The 20,464-nt window shown below is 51.6% G+C and overlaps 1 pseudogene; it reads left to right on the top strand.

Annotated features, from left to right (window-relative positions):
• Positions 1–16,807: 16,807 nt before the first annotated feature.
• LOC141169546 (TCF3 fusion partner homolog) lies at positions 16,808–20,225 on the top strand (annotated as a pseudogene).
• The last annotated feature ends 239 nt before the right edge of the window (positions 20,226–20,464 follow it).

Here is a 20,464-nt window from a genome sequence, read left to right on the forward strand (position 1 = left end):
AATCGTCTGCGGGGAGAACCGTTATTTCGAACTAGCCCAACTTGACTCTGGAGCAGCCGGGAATCTTATTTCACAGTCCCTGGTAGAGAGATACCGCATCCCCACCAAACCTCTGGCTGTACCCTTATCTGTCGCTGCCGTAGATGGGGGTCTCTTACCACGTCCCATCCAACTCATCACCGAATCCATTACTCTGCAGGTGGGAATGCTGCATTCTGAGAGTATCTCCTTTCATGTTCTGCCTGGACTCTCTCATGCCCTCTTGCTAGGCCTACCTTGGCTCCAGAGACATGTGTGACACCCCAGGGGTCTGGTTGTCACAGTGATAGAGATATTACGTCTGAGAGCAGGTGGGAGGTCCTTTGGTCAGGGATCCTGTGCATGCCACACCTCCTGCCCAGCTTTGGGAGGGGAAGAACTTCCCCTGTATAAACCCGGGGCTGAGGCAGGGTTAGTGAGTCCAGGAAGAGTAGAGACAAGAGCAGCATAGGAAGCAGCAGAGTCACAAGGAGTCAGGGGCTGGCAGCTAAAGAGCTCGCCCTGACTAAGAAGATTCTTTACCGGACCCGGAGTCCGAGGCTGTGGGGACTAACTTCTACCCAGCAGCAGAATCCGTCAGGCAGGGGATTTCAGGTCCCCTGGCCCAGAAGCCCGAAGGCCCGGTCACACGCGTGGGACCAGCACCGCCATCGTGGAGCGGAAGCCATTAGAAGGCCCCGAGTCACCGGCCATACGGGTGAGCACCACACGGTACACTCAGGGACGTGGGCTACTTACATCAGCTTCTAGCAAGGTAGCCAGAAGAGTACAGTCAGCTTGGGAGGCCTACAACTACGCCTGGCCAGGGGAGATCCCATCTGCTCAAGGACTGACCAGGCCCCGTTCGCTAGCAAGTACTCCGGGAGGGTCTATCGTTGTTACCAGTAAAGACCCTGAACGCTACCATACCGTCTCTGAGTGGTTCCTGCTACCCCCATCATCCACGTCGGCTGCCCTGAGGCCATACCCCTCCCGTTGGGGGTTATACTATCACGCTGCACCATCCTTCCACCGGCCTCAGCGGTCTGCCCTGCAGCAGCAGCCCCCTGGCTGCATTCAACGGGTGGCGTAGTCATCAACCATTTTCTACCGCTAACAGACTGCCGTCCAGTTTGACTCCCTGGGCACGGACCGGGTCACCGCCACGAGACTACAACCCTAAACAGATCCGGCTCCGGGTAAGCTCCCACGTGCGCAACGCAGCGCGACACAGGCCCAGGGGCGCGTCAACTTTGGCGTAGTCGGCAGGATCACGTGCCCGCAACCACCGGGTACTGCGTGCCTGAAAAGCAAAGACTGTTCAAACTTACCATCGGTGAAGATTCCCGCCATCCGGCGCCATCTTCAGCCTTCTTCCCGCCATCGGTGAAGTTTCCCGCCATCCGGCGCCATCTTCAGCCTTCTTCCCGCCATCCGTGGAGTTTTCCCGCCATTGGACGCCATCTTGAGGACGCCGCGCGGGAAGAAGAGGGGCGTGGACTCCGAAAGCGCGCGAGAACTGAAGCCCCGCCTCACGTCCGGACGTTGCGTAAGGTCCTGGAAGGAGCCCAGCAGACGCCGACGTCACAGGAGCGCGACGGAAGGTCCTCAACCCTGACGATCCACTGCGGAGCCGCGGCCTACGGAACAGGATCATCGCAAGGTAGGCCACGGTCCACTAGGGGGGAGGAAGATGTCGGATACGGAGGAGAGCTCCACTGCCTCAACCCCCGCCAGCGCTACCGCTGTTGCAGTTATGCCCTTCACCATGCCCTATATCCCGGGAGCAGCTTGGCTACCCCAGTACTCAGGGGAGTCACATACCCTGCATGACTTTAGAGAAAAGCTGGATAGCCTCTTCCAGGTGTACCCCCTCACAGAAGAGCAAAAAGTGAGCATCCTGGTGGCCCAACTAACTGGGGCAGCCAAAAGGGAAGTAAAATCCTGGCCACCTGGGAGGAAGACTGTCGCAGGGATACTAACCCGGCTGAAGGACACCTTTGATACCCGCACCTCAGCCGAGATTAAACTTAGATTCTACGGGTGCAAGCAGCGAGCGCATGAGAGTATAAGGGACTATGCACTCAACCTACAAGAGGCCCTGAGGGCCATTAAGCAGACCGACCCTAATGGAGTGGGAAACGAGGACAGGCTGTTGACCGAACAATTTATAGAGGGTTTATATTGCAATGCCCACCGCACCCAGTTGCGGGCAATGGCCTTACAGGACCCTCATCTAGAATTTGCACAGTTCAAGGACAGAGCCATCCGGGTGCTCCGAGAACCGGCACCAGGTGGCGTTGTGACCCACAGACGCCCCACTACCACTTACTACCAGGAGGCGGCGCCCTTGTCAGCAGGGCCTGTGGGAGCTGATGCGCAGGCTTTGGACAATGACCCGGCTCCAGACCTACACCATCAGGTCCAAGAGCTAGCTAAAAGCGTTGCTGCGCTAACCCGAACTGTGCAGTCTTTACAGGTTTCCACTCCAGGGAAGATCCAGCTGGCATCCGGACCGGAGGACATCCCGTGGCGTCGACCAAGGAGGACCCCACCGGCCAGAGGAAGACCCAGTGACCGATACAGCGAGGACGGACGACCCATCTGCCGCCGCTGCAATCAACCCGGACATATGGAAAGGTACTGTTCTTTAAACGGGCACAACCTGGGGTAGAGGGCCAACCCCCAGGAAAAAGATCACCAGGCCCATCGAACTGGCGCGACAGATATGTGGGAGGACGTCCAGTCTTGCCTGTGGTACTGGATGGCATTCCCATGAGTGCCCTACTGGACACCGGGTCACAGGTCACCACCATCCCGTACGTGCTCTTCAAGCAGTACTGGAATGACTCGGATATTACCCGCTACCCTGACGACGACTTGAGTATCATCGCCAGCAATGGTCAGCCCGTGCCACAGATCGGATTTAAAGAGGTGACCATCAAAATTGGTAGAGTCGAACTGGCCGCACAGGGACTGATCATTGTAGATATTGACAAACATGAGAGTCACCCAAAAATAACTCTAGGAACTAATGTAATTGAAAATTGTCTTGCAGAGGTGATTTTCCTTTTACAGCAGGTTGCCAAGAATGCCAGCTCCGGCGAGCAGCGGGTGCTCCAGAAAGAGATCCGGGCACTGATGCAACGGCAACAAGTGGAACTCTCCGGCGGTGAGATTGGTAGCGTAAGAATGTGTGACCCTTTTCCTATTGCCATGCCCCCAAAAAGTGAAATGATGATTTGGTGCCGGGCAGCTATTGGTCTGAGAGGTAGAGATTACCAGGCAATGGTAGAACCAGTTTACTCAGACAGTAGGCCCACCATTTTGACAGCACGGGGGGTGGTCAATGTACGCCATGGGAGGGTGCCCGTTCGCATAATAAATATCGGGGAGAGGGAAGTGTACCTGCCCCGGTATGCCACGCTAGCCAAATTATATACCACTAATCAAAATTCTATACAATCTGTGGAACCCTTGCCTCCATCTCACCCGGAGGAAGGTAACGGCTCTAAGAAAGACATGGAGGACTGGTGTCAGCAACTACATCTGGGTACTGACTCCACTCCCTCACACCAGAAACAAGGAGTCTATCGGGTGGTTCAAGAGTATGAGAGAGTGTTTAGTAAACACCCGTTAGACTTCGGGCGAGTCAAGGGGGTAGAACACCGCATCCCCACGGGAGATCATCCTCCCATAAAAGAGAGGTATCGACCCGTACCCCCTGCACATTACCAACACGCCAAGGGGATGCTTAGAGACATGAAGGAGGCTGGGGTAATCCGGGATAGCTGTAGCCCCTGGGCAGCCCCACTAGTTTTAGTCAAAAAGAAAGACAACACCATGAGGATGTGTGTAGATTACCGGAAAATCAACCGTATCACACACAAGGATGCGTACCCCTTACCAAGGATAGAGGAGTCATTGGCTGCTTTAAGATCTGCTAACTTCTTCTCTACCTTGGATCTCACTAGCGGGTACTGGCAGGTTCCTGTAGCAGAGGCGGACCGGGAGAAGACCGCATTCACCACCCCGATGGGACTTAGCGAGTTCACCTGCATGCCGTTCGGACTCTGCAACGCCCCAGGAACCTTCCAACGATTAATGGAGTGCTGTCTGGGCCACAGAAACTTCGAGACGGTCCTGTTGTACCTGGACGATGTCATCGTATACTCCAAAACTTATGAGGACCACCTGAAACACCTGGCGGAGGTGTTCGAAGCTCTGGCGAGTTACGGCCTAAAGGTGAAACCCTCCAAGTGTCACCTCCTGAAACCAAAGGTGCAATACCTGGGACACGTGGTGAGCGCTGACGGAGTGGCTCCCGACCCCGATAAGATCACCGCAATTAAGGGATGGCCAAGCCCCTCCAGCGTAAAAGAAGTGCGGCAGTTCCTAGGGTTGGTAGGCTACTACCGAAGGTTTATTCCCGGTTTCACCAAAAAGGCAGCACCTATGCAGGACCTCCTGATAGGCCAGTCCCGGAAGGCCAAGAACCAGAAGCCGCCCTTCAAATGGGAAAAGCTAGAAGAAGAGTCCTTCCGCCAGCTGAAGATGGCCCTCACGGGGGATGAAATCTTGGCGTACCCGGACTATAGCCAGCCCTTCATCCTCTACACCGACGCCAGTAACATCGGGCTAGGAGCCGTACTGTCCCAGATTCAGCAGGGGAGAGAACGAGTAATCTCCTATGCCAGCCGAAAACTGCGACCCACCGAAAGGAACCCCGAAAATTACAGCTCATTTAAGCTAGAGTTCCTGGCCGTGGTATGGGCAGTCACCGAGCGCTTTAGGCATTACCTCGCTTCTTCCCGGTTCACCGTATATACGGATAACAACCCGCTGACACACCTGGACACGGCAAGACTCGGTGCCCTGGAGCAGAGGTGGATGGCCCGTCTGTCCAACTACGAGTTCACAATTAAATACCGGGCAGGGCGCTCCAATACCAACGCGGACGCCCTGTCCAGGATGCCCAACCTGCCGGACGGAGGAGAAGATCCGGAGGGACTGGAAGAAGTTGAACTCCCTGCGTTCCACCGTCATGGGACTATCCAGTATTCCCACCGGGTAAGGAGTAAGCAGGCTGCTACGTTGAACCCCTTACCTCACTACAACTGGGCGGAAACGCAAGACAGCGACCCTGCCGTCCGACTGGTGAAGGAGATGCTGACTCGCCCGGAGGCTAGCCTGGAATCAGACGCTCCAGAGGAAGCCAAACAACTATGGGCAGAGAAGAGTCGACTGTTCCTTTACAAGGGGAAGTTGTGCCGCAGAATGGTTAACTCCAGGACGCATGAACTACTCTGGCAAGTAGTGGTGCCACGAAGAGACGCAGCCATGGTGATGGAGGCATACCACGACGGAGCTGGACACTTCGGGTGGAAAAAGCTGGAGTTCCTGCTGCGCGAGCGGTTCCACTGGGTAGGCATGAGGGGAACCATCGAGAAGTGGTGCAGAGACTGTGGCCCGTGCAATCTGAGAAGGAAGGACCGGGCCAGCCAGAAGACTCCCCTGCAGTCCATCGTCACCCGGCAACCGTTGGAACTGGTAGCCTTGGATCATGTAAAACTGACCCCCAGCAGAAGTGGCTACGTCTACGCGTTAACCATCGTGGATCATTACTCCCGGTTTCTGGTTGTCGTCCCCGTCAAGGACTTAACGGCTCGAACAGCAGCTAGAGCCTTCCAGCAGCACTTTTGCCGTCCACACGGGTACCCGGACCAAGTGCTGACGGACCAGGGACCTGCCTTTGAAGCGGAGGTCTTCCAGGAATTCTGCAATCTGTATGGCTGCCGGAAGATAAGGACGACACCCTACCATCCGCAAACTAATGGACTTTGTGAGAAAATGAACCAGGTGGTAATGGATCTTCTAAAAACGTTGCCCCTGGAAGAACGCAGTCTGTGGCCTGAGAAGTTGCCCGATCTGGTGGACCTATACAACCACATCCCGGTAGGTTCCACCAACTGTACCCCGGCTTACCTAATGAGGGCAAGACCTGGTAAGTTACCTGTTGACCTGGAAATGGGAGTCCTGACGCCCGAGGACACTTCACCAGAAACGGACTGGGACACAGAGAGGCAGCAGCAGTACCGGAAAGTACAGGAGAGCGTGGAGCGAAGTCTCTGTCAGGCTAGGGAAAGACAAGAGAAGACTTACAACCAGTATGCTCCCGCTGTTCCCCTGGTACCCGGAGAGCAGGTCTTGAAGAGGAAGAGACGGCTCCACAAGTTGGACGACCAGTGGGAGAAGGACCCGTACACCGTACTGCCCTCAAGCCACGAGAACCCGAAGGTCTGTACCATCAGTAAAGACGGAGGGGAAACCACAGCCATTGTATCCCGGGACCACCTGAAGAAGTGCCCCGAACAACTGAGGAACCCTGAGGAGGAACAGGAAGACCATCGACCCGTGGAAGAAAGGGAAGATATGGTTAGTACCGTGCTCGGGGACTTCCCTCGGTCTTGGACTCAAGTCAATGGTGCAGTTGTGGTACCCGTACTCACCTTCCTCCAACCATCATCCCAAGAACCTACGGAGCAACGGGTAGAGCTGGAAGAGCAGCCGGTCCAGGAGGCAGAAGACTCCACCCAAGCGGAACAGGAGAATCTACCCTCTGCTTATAGTGAGCCTGCCGTACCCCTAGTGAGACAAAGAGCCGGTAGACAGCTGCCCAGTTTACCCTTGACAGCTCCTACACCCTGTAGTTCAGGGCCAGACAGTCAGCTCCGTAGGTCCACTAGGGCCACTAGAGGCCAGTTACCCGCACGTTGGAGGATCTAAATGTTTAAGTTGTTTTACAATGTTTACCTGTTTATTGTTGCTTGTGTGTAATTTTGTGTTTCTAGTTGTTTTTAGGAGTCTTCGGTGGATTTACCGGGAATCCTTTGTATATAGTTGGAGCGTAACCCAGGATGGACTAGAGACTGTTAAGGACTCGGGGTAGGACAGACCCCTACCTGGTTACGTCTCCCTGTGTTGGTGAAATGGACACCTTTGCTTTTCTTCAAAGACTGCACCCGGTTGCGGACATCCGTGACCATCTTATTGTGTTTCCTTATTGTATTTTATTGTTCTTTGATATACCTTGTTATATTTTTCTAAAAAGTGTTTAGTCCCGGAGTACTAAATTTCACTAGGGGGGAGTGTGACACCCCAGGGGTCTGGTTGTCACAGTGATAGAGATATTACGTCTGAGAGCAGGTGGGAGGTCCTTTGGTCAGGGATCCTGTGCATGCCACACCTCCTGCCCAGCTTTGGGAGGGGAAGAACTTCCCCTGTATAAACCCGGGGCTGAGGCAGGGTTAGTGAGTCCAGGAAGAGTAGAGACAAGAGCAGCATAGGAAGCAGCAGAGTCACAAGGAGTCAGGGGCTGGCAGCTAAAGAGCTCGCCCTGACTAAGAAGATTCTTTACCGGACCCGGAGTCCGAGGCTGTGGGGACTAACTTCTACCCAGCAGCAGAATCCGTCAGGCAGGGGATTTCAGGTCCCCTGGCCCAGAAGCCCGAAGGCCCGGTCACACGCGTGGGACCAGCACCGCCATCGTGGAGCGGAAGCCATTAGAAGGCCCCGAGTCACCGGCCATACGGGTGAGCACCACACGGTACACTCAGGGACGTGGGCTACTTACATCAGCTTCTAGCAAGGTAGCCAGAAGAGTACAGTCAGCTTGGGAGGCCTACAACTACGCCTGGCCAGGGGAGATCCCATCTGCTCAAGGACTGACCAGGCCCCGTTCGCTAGCAAGTACTCCGGGAGGGTCTATCGTTGTTACCAGTAAAGACCCTGAACGCTACCATACCGTCTCTGAGTGGTTCCTGCTACCCCCATCATCCACGTCGGCTGCCCTGAGGCCATACCCCTCCCGTTGGGGGTTATACTATCACGCTGCACCATCCTTCCACCGGCCTCAGCGGTCTGCCCTGCAGCAGCAGCCCCCTGGCTGCATTCAACGGGTGGCGTAGTCATCAACCATTTTCTACCGCTAACAGACTGCCGTCCAGTTTGACTCCCTGGGCACGGACCGGGTCACCGCCACGAGACTACAACCCTAAACAGATCCGGCTCCGGGTAAGCTCCCACGTGCGCAACGCAGCGCGACACAGGCCCAGGGGCGCGTCACATGCACCCGTGCTTGACTGGCAGACCGGAGAAGTCCTTCGCTGGGGACAGGACTGCCATAAGACTTGTTTGGTTCCCGTCCATCCCGTCCGTCCTTCTCCTACCCCAGCTAATCTACCTGGACTTCCGATTCCTTATTGGTCATATGCTGATATCTTTAATAAAAAGGAGGCAGAGACACTACCCCCTCATAGACCATACGACTGCCCTATCGACCTGTTACCCGGTACTACTCCTCCCCGTGGGCGTATTTACCCATTGTCCGCTGCTGAGACCCGGTCTATGTCCGAATATATTGAGGAGAACCTGGCCCGGGGATTTATCCGGAAATCTACCTCCCGGCGGGAGCAGGCTTCTTCTTCGTTAAAAAGAAGGACGGCTCTCTCCGTCCCTGCATAGACTATAGAGGCCTAAACCAGATCATGGTGAAGAATAAGTACCCCCTTCCACTCATTCCGGAATTATTTGATCGTCTGAGGGGGGCTAGAATCTTCACCAAACTGGACCTTCGTGGGGTGTACAACCTGGTCCGTATCCGTCAGGGGGATGAATGGAAGACGGCATTCAACACCCGGGACGGCCACTATGAATATCTGGTAATGCCCTTCGGTCTCTGTAACGCTCCCGCCGTCTTTCAAGAGTTGGTCAATGACATCTTCCGGGACCTTCTCTACTCCTGCGTGGTGGTGTACCTGGACGACATCTTGGTCTTCTCTCCGGATCTCCAGACTCACCGGAGGGATGTTCGTCAGGTCCTGCTCAGGCTCAGGCAGAACCACCTCTTCGCTAAATATGAGAAGTGCCTTTTTGAGCAGACCTCGCTTCCGTTTTTGGGCTACATAATTTCTCAGACCGGCCTACGAATGGATCCTGAGAAACTGTCTGCCATCGAGAAGTGGCCTCGACCGGAGGGGTTGAAGGCCATTCAGCGGTTCCTGGGCTTCGCCAACTACTACCGCCTCTTCATACCACACTTCTCTTCCCGGACTGCCCCAATTTCTGCGCTCACCCGTAAGGGCACTAATCCCAAGGAGTGGCCGCCCGAAGCAGAGGAGGCCTTTCTTTCCTTAAAACAGGCCTTCTCTTCCGCCCCGGTGCTGCATCGCCCAGATGGCAACAAGCAGTTCTTCCTGGAAGTTGACGCCTCCTCCTCTGGAGCCGGAGCGGTACTTACCCAAAAATCGTCTTCCGGGAGAATGGTAACTTGTGGCTTCTTCTCCAAACTCTTCTCCTCTTCGGAGCGCAACTATTCCATAGGAGGTCGAGAGTTATTGGCCATCAAGCTGGCATTGGAGGAGTGGCGTTACCTGCTTGAAGGGGCTCTTCACCCGGTAATAATTTACACTGACCACAAGAACTTGGCTTACCTCCAGCATGCCCAGAGACTTAACCCGCGCCAAGCCCGGTGGTCCTTGTTTTTTGCTCGCTTTGATTTTGTTCTTCATTTTCGCCCGGCTGACAAAAACATCAAGGCGGACGCCTTGTCCCGATCCTTTCTGGTGTCTGATCTCGAGGAGGAACCTAAACACATCATCGATCCCGCCAGAGTAATACAGGTGGCTCCCGTGAGTCTAAATCGTCTCCCTCCCGGTAAGACGTTCGTATCAGTACCTGATCGGGAGAAGATCCTACACTGGGGTCACTCGTCTAAACTAGCTGGCCACGCCGGTCAGAAAAAGACCCTCCAGCTTATTACCCGGCACTACTGGTGGCCTACCCTGCACAAGGACGTAATTGACTTTGTTTCTGCCTGTGTGTCCTGCGCCCGCAACAAGGTTCCGAGACATCTGCCAGCCGGTCGCCTCCTTCCGCTTCCTGTACCTGCTGCCCCCTGGCAGCATATAGCTATGGACTTCATAACTGATCTCCCCGTCTCTGCTGGTTGTACAGTCATTTGGGTGGTCGCTGACCGCTTTTCCAAGATGGCTCATTTCGTTCCCCTGCCAGGCCTCCCGTCTGCACCCGAGCTGGCTAAAGATTTTATCCGCCACATCTTTCGTCTTCATGGCCTGCCCCTCCACATCGTGTCGGATCGTGGGGTACAGTTCACCTCACGCTTCTGGAGAGCCACTTGTAAACTGCTAGACGTCACCCTGGACTTCTCCTCCGCTTACCACCCACAGTCTAATGGTCAAGTGGAGCGGATCAATCAGAACCTGACCAGTTACCTCCGGCACTTCGTTAATGCCCACCATTCTGACTGGGTGGATCTCCTGCCATGGGCTGAATTCTCGTACAATAACCACGAGAGCGAATCTTCCTCCAAATCCCCGTTTTTTGTAGTCTTCGGTCAGCATCCTTGGATCCCATTTCCCATCTCCACCTCGGTGGATAATCCGGCTGCGGAATCTCTCGTTAACAAATTTTCCTCCATTTGGGAGAGTACCCGATCCGCACTCCTTCAGTCGTCCGAGCGGATGAAAAGACACGCTGACAAAAAACGTCTGGATCCTCCACAATTCCGTCCTGGGGATAAAGTCTGGCTCTCGTCCAAGTATGTCCGGCTCAAGATTCCTTCCTATAAGTTAGGGCCTCGGTTCATCGGGCCTCTGGAGGTCATCAGTCATATCAACCCGGTGGCCTATAAATTGAAACTCCCGGCCAACCTACGGATCCCTAACTCCTTCCATGTATCTCTCCTCAAACCCGTGGTACTTAACTCTTTTTCCAAGTCTATAGGTACGCCTCCTGCTCCGGTTTCTGCTGAAGACGAGTTTGAGGTAGAGAACATTCTGGCCACCAAAAGGGTAAGAGGAAAGACCTTTTTTCTAGTAGATTGGAAGGGGTTTGGTCCTGAGGAGAGAACGTGGGAGCCCCGGGAGAACATCCATGCCCCTCTCATCCTTGCTAAATTTCTGTCTGGCCTAAAAAAGGGGGGGCCTAAAGGGGGGGGTACTGTAGCGTCGGCGTCCCTGCCCCCTGCTAGGCAGGGACGCTGTTCCCCTCACCTCTCCGCTCCGAGCCCGGCGTCCTCCTCCCGCTCTGCTGGCAGCGCGCGCTCCTTCCCGGCCACGGTGCTTAGGGCGCGCGCGCGCAAGCTCCCCCCCACTTAAAGGGGCCGCGCGCGCCGTCCTAAGGAGTCCCCGGCCAATGGCCGGAGGACTTCACCATATATAAGGCACCTCCTCCAAAATGGAGGTGCCCGAGCAATGTTGTTGCACTGTTCACTACTCTGCTTCAGCCCTCAGGTCCCGTTGCCTGTTACCTGCCTGTTACCTGCCTGTTACCTGCCTGTTACCTGCCAGTTACCTGCCAGTTACCTGCCAGTTTCCTGCCAGTTTGCTGCCTGATTCCTGCCTGTCATCCGCTTTCCTGCTTGCTAGCCTGAGGTCCGACGGTCTGCCTTCCGACACCTGTCAGTCTGTCTATGGACCAGCTTGCCCGCTCACCTGGGAGCGCTCACCTGCTACCTGTCTGTTAGCCTACCTGGAGGCTCCGCCGTCACGTGCTGTGACCATCTGCCAGTCCAGAGACTCTTGCCTGCTCACCTGGGAGCGCTCATCTGCTACCTGCCAGTTAGCCTACCTGGAGGCTCCGCCGTCACATGCTGTGACCACCTGCTTATCCAGAGACTCTCGCCTGCTCACCTGGGAGCACTCATCTGCATCCGCCTGTTAGCCTACCTGGAGGCTCCGCCGTCACATGCTGTGACCACCTGCTTATCCAGAGACTCTCGCCTGCTCACCTGGGAGCACACACCTGCCATCCGCCTGCTAGCCTACCTGGAGGCTCAGCCGTCACAGGTCGTACCAACCCTATACCCAGAGACTGTCCCGGTCACTTGCTGTGACCTCCTGCCCGTTTACCCAGAGACTGTCCCGGTCACTTGCCGTGACCTCCTGCCCGTTTACCCAGAGACTGTCCCGGTCACCTGCTGTGACTACCTGCCCGTCTTCCCTGGTCACCACCCGCTTCCTTACAAGGATCGCCCCCTTGTATAGTTGCTCAGAGGTTCCGCCTCCCAGACCCGTTACAGTGGAGACATAGAGGGCTGTACGGCGGAGACATAGAGGGCTGTACGGAGGAGACATAGAGGGCTGTACGGCGGAGACATAGAGGGCTGTATGGCGAAGACATAGAGGGCGGTATGGAGGAGACATAGAGGACTATACGGAGGAGACATAGAGGACTATACGTTGGAGACATAGAGGGCTGTACGGTGGAGACATAGAGGACTGTACGGCGGAGACATAGAGGGCTGTATGGCGTAGACATAGAGGGCGGTATGGAAGAGACATAGAGGACTGTACGGAGGAGACATAGAGGTGTGTACGGTGGAGACATAGAGGGCTGTACGGCGGAGACATAGAGGACTGTACGGAGGAGACATAGAGGGCTGTACAGCGGAGACATAGAGGGCTGTATGGCGGAGACATAAAGGTTGGTATGGAGGAGACATAGAGGACTGTACAGCGGAGACATAGAGGGCGGTATGGCGGAGACATAGAGGGCTGTACGGCGGAGACTTAGTGGGCTGTATGGTGGAGACATAGAGGGCTGTACGGTGGAGACATAGAGGGCTGTACAGTGGAGCCATAGAGGGCTGTATGGCGGAGACATAAAGGGTGGTATGGAGGAGACATAGAGGACTGTACAGCGGAGACATAGAGGGCGGTATGGCGGAGACATAGAGGGCTGTACGGCGGAGACTTAGTGGGCTGTATGGCGGAGACATAAAGGGTGGTATGGAGGAGACATAGAGGACTGTACAGCGGAGACATAGAGGGCGGTATGGCGGAGACATAGAGGGCTGTACAGCGGAGACATAGAGGGCGGTATGGTGGAGACATAGAGGGCGGTATGGAGGAGACATAGAGGACTGTACAGCGGAGACATAGAGGGCGGTATGGAGGAGACATAGAGGGCTGTACGGCGGAGACTTAGTGGGCTGTATGGTGGAGACATAGAGGGCTGTACGGCGGAGACATAGAGGGCTGTATGGCGGAGACATAAAGGGTGGTATGGAGGAGACATAGAGGGCTGTACGGCGGAGACATAGAGGGCTGTACGGCAGAGACATAGAGGGCTGTACGGCGGAGACTTAGTGGGCTGTATGGTGGAGACATAGAGGGCTGTACGGCGGAGACATAGAGGGCTGTACGGTGGAGACATAGAGGGCTGTACGGCAGAGACATAGAGGGCTGTATGGCAGAGACATAGAGGACTGTACAGAGGAGACATAGAGGGCTGTACGGCAGAGACATAGAGGACTGTACAGAGGAGACATAGAGGGCTGTACGGCAGAGACATAGAGGACTGTACGGAAGAGACATAGAGGACTGTATGGCGGAGACATAGAGGACTGTATGGCGGAGACATAGAGGGCTGTACGGCGGAGACATAGAGGGCTGTATGGCAGAGACATAGAGGGCTGTACGGCGGAGACATAGAGGGCTGTACGGCAGAGACATAGAGGGCTGTACGGCGGAGACATAGAGGACTGAACGGCGGAGACATAGAGGGCTGTACTGCAGAGTCTTTTCATCACACTTGATTTATGACTAATGATGTAATAAAGAACTTTCAATGTCACTTTAGCCAGACGTCCCAAGACTGAAAATCAAAAGATAATTGATTATAATATTATAATTTTCTTCATCAAGTTCATCAACCATTTGTAGGTTGTTTTAGTTACATGTGTGAACAAATGATCAATAAATGATTCCTAATAAAAACAAGTAATATTGTTGCCCAACAGGTATGAAAGAGTGAGGAAAGTATATTGTGGATATAGGCGTTCTGCATTTTGTGAAAAATGTGACAAAAATATTTAAATGCCCTTTGAAGTGTCCATCTCACATGTCACTTCAGAGAGTTCCTCCTCCATCATCTACCAGGATCCTTGTATCATTCAGGTCGGTCCTGTAAATTACTCTTCTGGAGTTTTACCACTGATTGTGTCGGGCACTTCTCCCCAATCTACGGCTCTTTATGCTATTCTGGGAGTTGTAGTTCTGACACCAGCATAGAGCTGCCGGCTGGGAACATTGGTATAAGGCAATGTAACAGCGTTGTATCAGTAACGACTTACCTGGGGAACATCTGCTTCTTCTTGCAAAACTTTCTCTTTATAAAGCGACGCCAGAAAGAAGCCAATCGGGTTTGAAGAACTAAAAAAAAATAATAATTAACATTTCTATTAGATTTGCTTTAACAATTACTTCTTTTGCTGTTTATCTTCCCATTTTCTGCCTATGATATCTTTTGTTTGCGCATTTTGGTATTTATAGGACTTTTTCAGAATGGATTTTGAAGTAGAGAATAATAACAAATGATGTTATAGAAATGTTTACAGTGACGTGAAAGATAAATGTCTGGCCCCACGTGTCTGTAGCCTCCTGACAATGTCTGGGCATGCTCCTGATGAGATAATCCCTTGTAATAATCTAGTTGCCGCCTTTGAACTGACTCTAACTTCTGAATATCCTTTTTAAAATGTGGAACCCAAAACTGGATCCCATATTCCAGATGTGGCCCCCCCAGTGATTTATAAAGGGGTAACAGTACCTTGGGATCGTGGGATTTCATTTCTCATTTTATACATCCTAAAATCTTGTTCGCTTTTGCGGCTGCTGCCTGACATTGAGTACTGCTGCTCAGCTTACTTGTAACCAGAATAACCAAGTCCTTCTCCTGTTCTGTAGTCCTGAGTATACTCCATTTAATGTGTATGCAGCAACAGGATTACTCCATCCTAGGTGCATTATTCTACATTTATCTACATTAAACCTCATCTGCCAAGTGTTTGCCCATTCAGTCATCTTACCCAGATCGTTCTGCAATATCGTAATGTCAAGCTCAAATTTTTATTATCCTACACAAAAGCTAAGTGTATCCCCTTTGTTTGTCTACCCTGTTGTCTTTAGTTTATAGTGGGGACTGACTAGTGTTCACCCCATCCCCTCCATATCTAGTGCCTATCTCTAGGGACATTCAGGGTTTAGGGTCCTGCTTGGCAACAGGTGTGGAACCTATATAGGGATGATAGGGTAGGCCAGGTGATATTAGATCTGCCAAGGGTTCTCCACTTCCCCTTTCCCTAGTTGTTGGGCTCCCTTCCCCCCCTTCCCGTCATTGTACACTTGTTCCTTCACTCACCTGGCGTGACATTATGTGTACATTCTTAGATCAAATACTTACATTTACTTGGAGCCTAATTTTGTGTGTGCCAACGATCTGGCTGATTTGTACTGTCAGCATTTGATAAAATTGATTAGGACGTTGTGTCCCGTTGTTGGGAAAAGCACTGTATTTATTATTCATTGGAGCTGTTCCAAAATAGGAAAGCATAACTGTGTATACGATACCACGAGTACAGCCACTGTTAGCAGTCAGCTCTACGATTTCGTTGTGATTATTAATACTTATTAATTATTTATTTTGTCAATAAAACATATGTTTTGATATTTTCACCTCGAGTCTCTTCTAGTTTTATCGGGCGAAACCTGTCACCTGGTAAGCTTTCTGTTGATAAAAGACTGGCTGCAGCCTGAAGAAACGCTGCTCCAGATGTGTCTCAACATGCCGGGCCGAGGAGCAGCATTGCAAACTGATCTACTCACTGCACCTGAATAGGACATAGACCAGGAGGAAGAAAGCCTGGAGGCTCACTGAGCAGAATGCCTTATTTATCCCCGCTTCTGTTCGTGTCCCCATTGTAAACCTGTCAGGTGGAGCGAGCAGATTAGTTATGCTTGGTCACAATGCTGCTCCGTTTTGAGTAGCCTTTCATCAGGCTGCCGCCTGTCCTAATGTATACCTGCTCCTCCTCCCTGTCATCTCTCCACACGGTGAGACTGGTTTTTCTCACTCCAATGCTGGATTCACAGCTACACTGCTCAGTAGTCCTGTATAATGTCTTAAATGCTGCTGCTCCTTTTGGTCTGTACTACAGAAGCAGGAATCCCTCTGCGTGTGCTGTGCATAGGAGACTGCTTCACTCCAATGCTGGATTCACAGCTGTACAATGCCCTACCTCAATGCTGCTGTTCCTCTTGGTCTGTACTACAAAAGTAGGACTCCCTCTCTCTGTGTGCTCTATATAGTAGAATAATTCACTCCAATGCTGGATTCACAGCTACACTGCTTAATACTGCCCTACCTAAATGCTGCTGTTCCTCTTGGTCTGTACTACAAAAGTAGGACTCCCTCTCTCTGCTTGTGCTGTGCATAGGAGACTAATTCACTCCAATGCTGGATTCACAGCTACACTGCTTAATACTGCCCTACCTAAATGCTGCTGTTCCTCTTGGTCTGTACTACAAAAGCAGGAATCCCTGTCTCTGTGTGCTCTGTATAGGAGACTACTTCACTCCAATGCTGGATTCACAGCTGTACAATGCCCTACCTCAATGCTGCTGTTCCTCTCGGTCTGTACTACAAAAGTAGGACTCCCTCTCTCTGATTGTGCTGTGCATAGGAGACTACTTCACTCCAATGCTGGATTCACAGCTACACTGCTTAGTACAGCTGTATAATGTCCTAAATGCTGCTGCTCCTCTCGGTCTGTACTGCAGAGAAAGAAGCAGGAATCCATCATCTGTGTGTGTGCTGTACATATGAAATATCATAGCAGCTAGTCCATCCAATAGCTCAGAGAGAAAATTAGAGCTAGAGCCCGCAGAGAGGGTGCAAGTGACCTCACGGCCAGAAACTGTTTCTCTTCATGTACAGACGACAGATTATTCTGAAAAGTTACCTGAAACGACAGGCGCGTTATGAACTAATTTGTAATCGATTTCTAGACATTTTCTAAGTTCTCGTGATTTTTTTTTTTTTACAGGATGAAGGCACCCAAGCTTGCAATACACCCACCCCGATAAACTCTGAAAACGAACTCCCAGCTAATGAGGACTTATCCAAGTGTCTAAGCGGCGGACCTCCCCTTGGCTTAGAGGCTACAAGTCCAGAAAGCCCATCTCTTGTAGAAGGACCACCAGCTAAAAGAAGGAGAAAGTTCAAAGAGGAGAAAGACCATGGAAAAAAAATAAGTCCATCACTTCTTCCATCAGAGCCACTTTTAGCGCAGGTAAAGCAATGCAGAATATAGGTGCTTCCCTTAAAGGGAATGTGTCAGAAAATCACCTAATTGTTCCATCAGGTCTTTGTATTGCATGTAGATTTTAACCCCTTCCCGACCCATGACTTATATTTACTTTGCCTTTGATGCGGGCTCACACGCTGAACCTGCATCTTTCGCTGCACATGATGGCTGATGTAATCAGTCATCCTGTGCCTTTAACAGCCGCAAATGGAATGGAGCTCCACCCGCGGTTGTTAACCAGTTAAATCCTACTGTCAATCTCTAACAAGGGATTTAACACGCGCAGGCTGGAAGGACATCATAAATCCCACCCATCGGCTCCCCTGTCACGTGATCGTGGGGTGCTGATGTGTTGTCATGATAGCATGGAGTCAGCAGAAGACCGCTGTGCCTGTCATTGTGAATCTCATGTGAACGCCGGCTCGTGGCCAGTGTTCATAGGAGATAGTGATTTCTGCTATACACAGCAGGGCTGAAGCCCTGCTATGTATAGCACAGGTGATCAGACGATTGCAGCTGCAAGTCTCCAAAGAGGACAATTAAATAAAGTGGGGGAAAAAAATTTAAAATGAAGAAAAAAAAATAAATCTATCTATCTATATATCTAATATATATAATTGTCGTATCCCGTCTGTCTGTCTGTCTGTCCAGGAAATCCCACGTCACTGATTGGTCAGGCCGCGGCCAATCAGCGATGCGGGATTTCAGAACAAGATGGCGGCCGTTAGCGGATCACCCTCACACGCTCACCCGCACACGCTCACACGCTCACCCTCACACGCTCCCACGCTCACCCTCGGACACTCACCCTCACCCACTCACGCTCACACGCACACCCTCACACGCTCACCCTCACACGCTCCCATGCTCACCCTCCAATGCTCACCCTCACACGCTCCCACGCTCACCCTCACACCCGCTCACGCTCACACCCTCACATTCTCACCCTCACCCGCTCCCACGCTCACCCTCACACGCTCCCATGCTCACCCTCCAATGCTCACCCTCACCCGCTCCCACGCTCACCCTCACACGCTCCCATGCTCACCCTCCAATGCTCACCCTCACACGCTCCCACGCTCACCCTCACATTCTCACCCGCTCCCACGCTCACCCTGTGCTAGCCGGTCATCTCCCGGCTGCTCACAGCAGAAGTACCCCGACCGGCGGAACTGTGGCTCAGTGGTTAGCACTGAAGCCTTGCAGCACTGGGGTCCTGGGTTCAAATCCCAGCAAGGACAATATCTGCAAGGAGTTTGTATGTTCTCCCCGTGTTTGCGTGGGTTTTCTGGATTCTCTGGTTTCCTCCTACACTCCAAAGACTGATAGGCAATGTAGATTGTGAGCCTTAATGGGGACAGTGATGATAATGTCTGTAAAGTGCTGCGGAATATATTAGCGCTATATAAAAATAAAGATTTATTATTGCTAGGTCAGTTTTACCATATAGTGAACATGGTAAATGAAAACAGAAACAGTTGTGGAATTGCACTTTTTTTTTGCAATTTCATCGAACTTAGATTTTTTTCCCCTCATTGTCCAGTACTCTATATGGTAAAATCAATGGTGTTGTTCAAAAGTACAACTTGTCCTGCAGAACACAAGCCCCACATGGCCATATTGATGGAAAAATCAAGTTATGGCTCTTGCTTGGAAGAAGGGGAGGGAAAAAAAAAAACGTAAAATGACCATGGTGTGAAGGGGGTTACGTTATGGAAAAAAAAACAAAACAAATCACAACCTGTATTAAAATAAGAAATTGCAGTTTTCACACCGACCACTAGGACTATAAGGCCGCGGCCCCACTATCAGTATTCGGTCAGTATTTTTTCTCAGGAGTGGGTGGTAAATGCAGTATTGGTGACTTGTTTCTATTCTACCTTTTCTCTGATTGTTCCTCACCTGGTTTGGGGGCTTCCACTCCTGAGAAAAATTACTGATAGCGGTGCCCTGGCCTTAGACTTTTACTGAAATGTTATATAAGACATTAGTCACCTTCCAGTCTCGACAACAATGTCCAACCTCGCTTTCAACTATAAAGATCTTTGGGATTAACTTTCTTCTTGCACTTTCATTTTTTTCTTCCCTTCTTCCAAGAGCCATAACTTTTTATATCTTTCCCACAACAGAGCTGTACAAGGGCTAGTTTATTTTCAAAGTGACCCTCTGACTTTGGTTCATTCATTGACCCGACCTTCAATATTGATTTCAAAGCTGTAGTTTTGAATGACTTTTTAACATCCCACAAAAATTCCAAATGTTCCAAAAATTGTGAACAAGAACCCAAAACCTGCAACTTATGACATTACTTTTTGGGGTATTGTTTTCACATTTCATTGTAACTTGGAAATGTATTATTTTTTTTATGTAAAAGGGGTTGTCCCGTTTAGAAAACTTTTCCCTTATGTGCACAGTTCTTACCATCCCTAAGCCCAGCGCTGAATCCCTTCCGCTACCCCAGTCTCCATTGTTCGGAGACCCAATAATGGACGTACCAGTCAGCGGAGGGATATTTTGAATGATCATCACTTCGATCAAGAAGAATATATCCAGCAGTGCCGCGATCACACGATATATGGATGGACGTGGTGTAGGATCTATGTCAATGTCATGAGATTATTCAATTGCAAAAATTTGGACGCCCGACTGCCGCTTCCTTCATTCTCTTTGGTTCCACCAGAAAAAGCCAAGCACATTCCATAGGGAAGGAATAACGCAGTGGTCGGACGTCCAACTGTTCTGCCGATCGGTGGTCGTACACCCACCAAGCAGAATCAATAGGGCACATTAATGTAACTCCTGGATTTCATCCCGCCATCACTCACATCTTTGTCGCTCTGTTCCGGGTTAAGATTGAAGAGGATTATTTGTGTGACGGAGACGAGGAGCTTAATCTGAGCTGGCGTCCTCTCAGCCCACGAGACAAGATCCTGCAGTACACAAAGTTTTCCAGCCCGGATTTTGATTGATACATAAAACTAAAAATGTGATTACTGGAGACGCTGTGCCTTTAATGGAAGAATGCGGCCGGCGTCTCTGCACCCGGATTGTGTGCGGATGGTGCGCCTCGCTGTGACGTCTATGCTGCATTCCATGATTGGCCTCCTGCTGCCCCCAACTGGTTTGTCTGAGACATTTCACCTCTGATGTGCCCCGTTATTTCAGCCATTTATCTGTCCGCTATTTCAATACTATGAGAAAGGATCAGATCCTGGTTTTATACTTTTCTATGTGGATGTAATGTTTTTCTGTGCAGTAAACGTACAGCGTCCGTGTGTC

Source organism: Phyllobates terribilis, unplaced genomic scaffold (assembly GCF_046119375.1).
Source record: "Phyllobates terribilis strain yellow unplaced genomic scaffold, ASM4611937v1 Scaffold_1__5_contigs__length_1240528914, whole genome shotgun sequence".
In the NCBI taxonomy this organism is placed as follows: Eukaryota; Metazoa; Chordata; class Amphibia; order Anura; family Dendrobatidae; genus Phyllobates; species Phyllobates terribilis.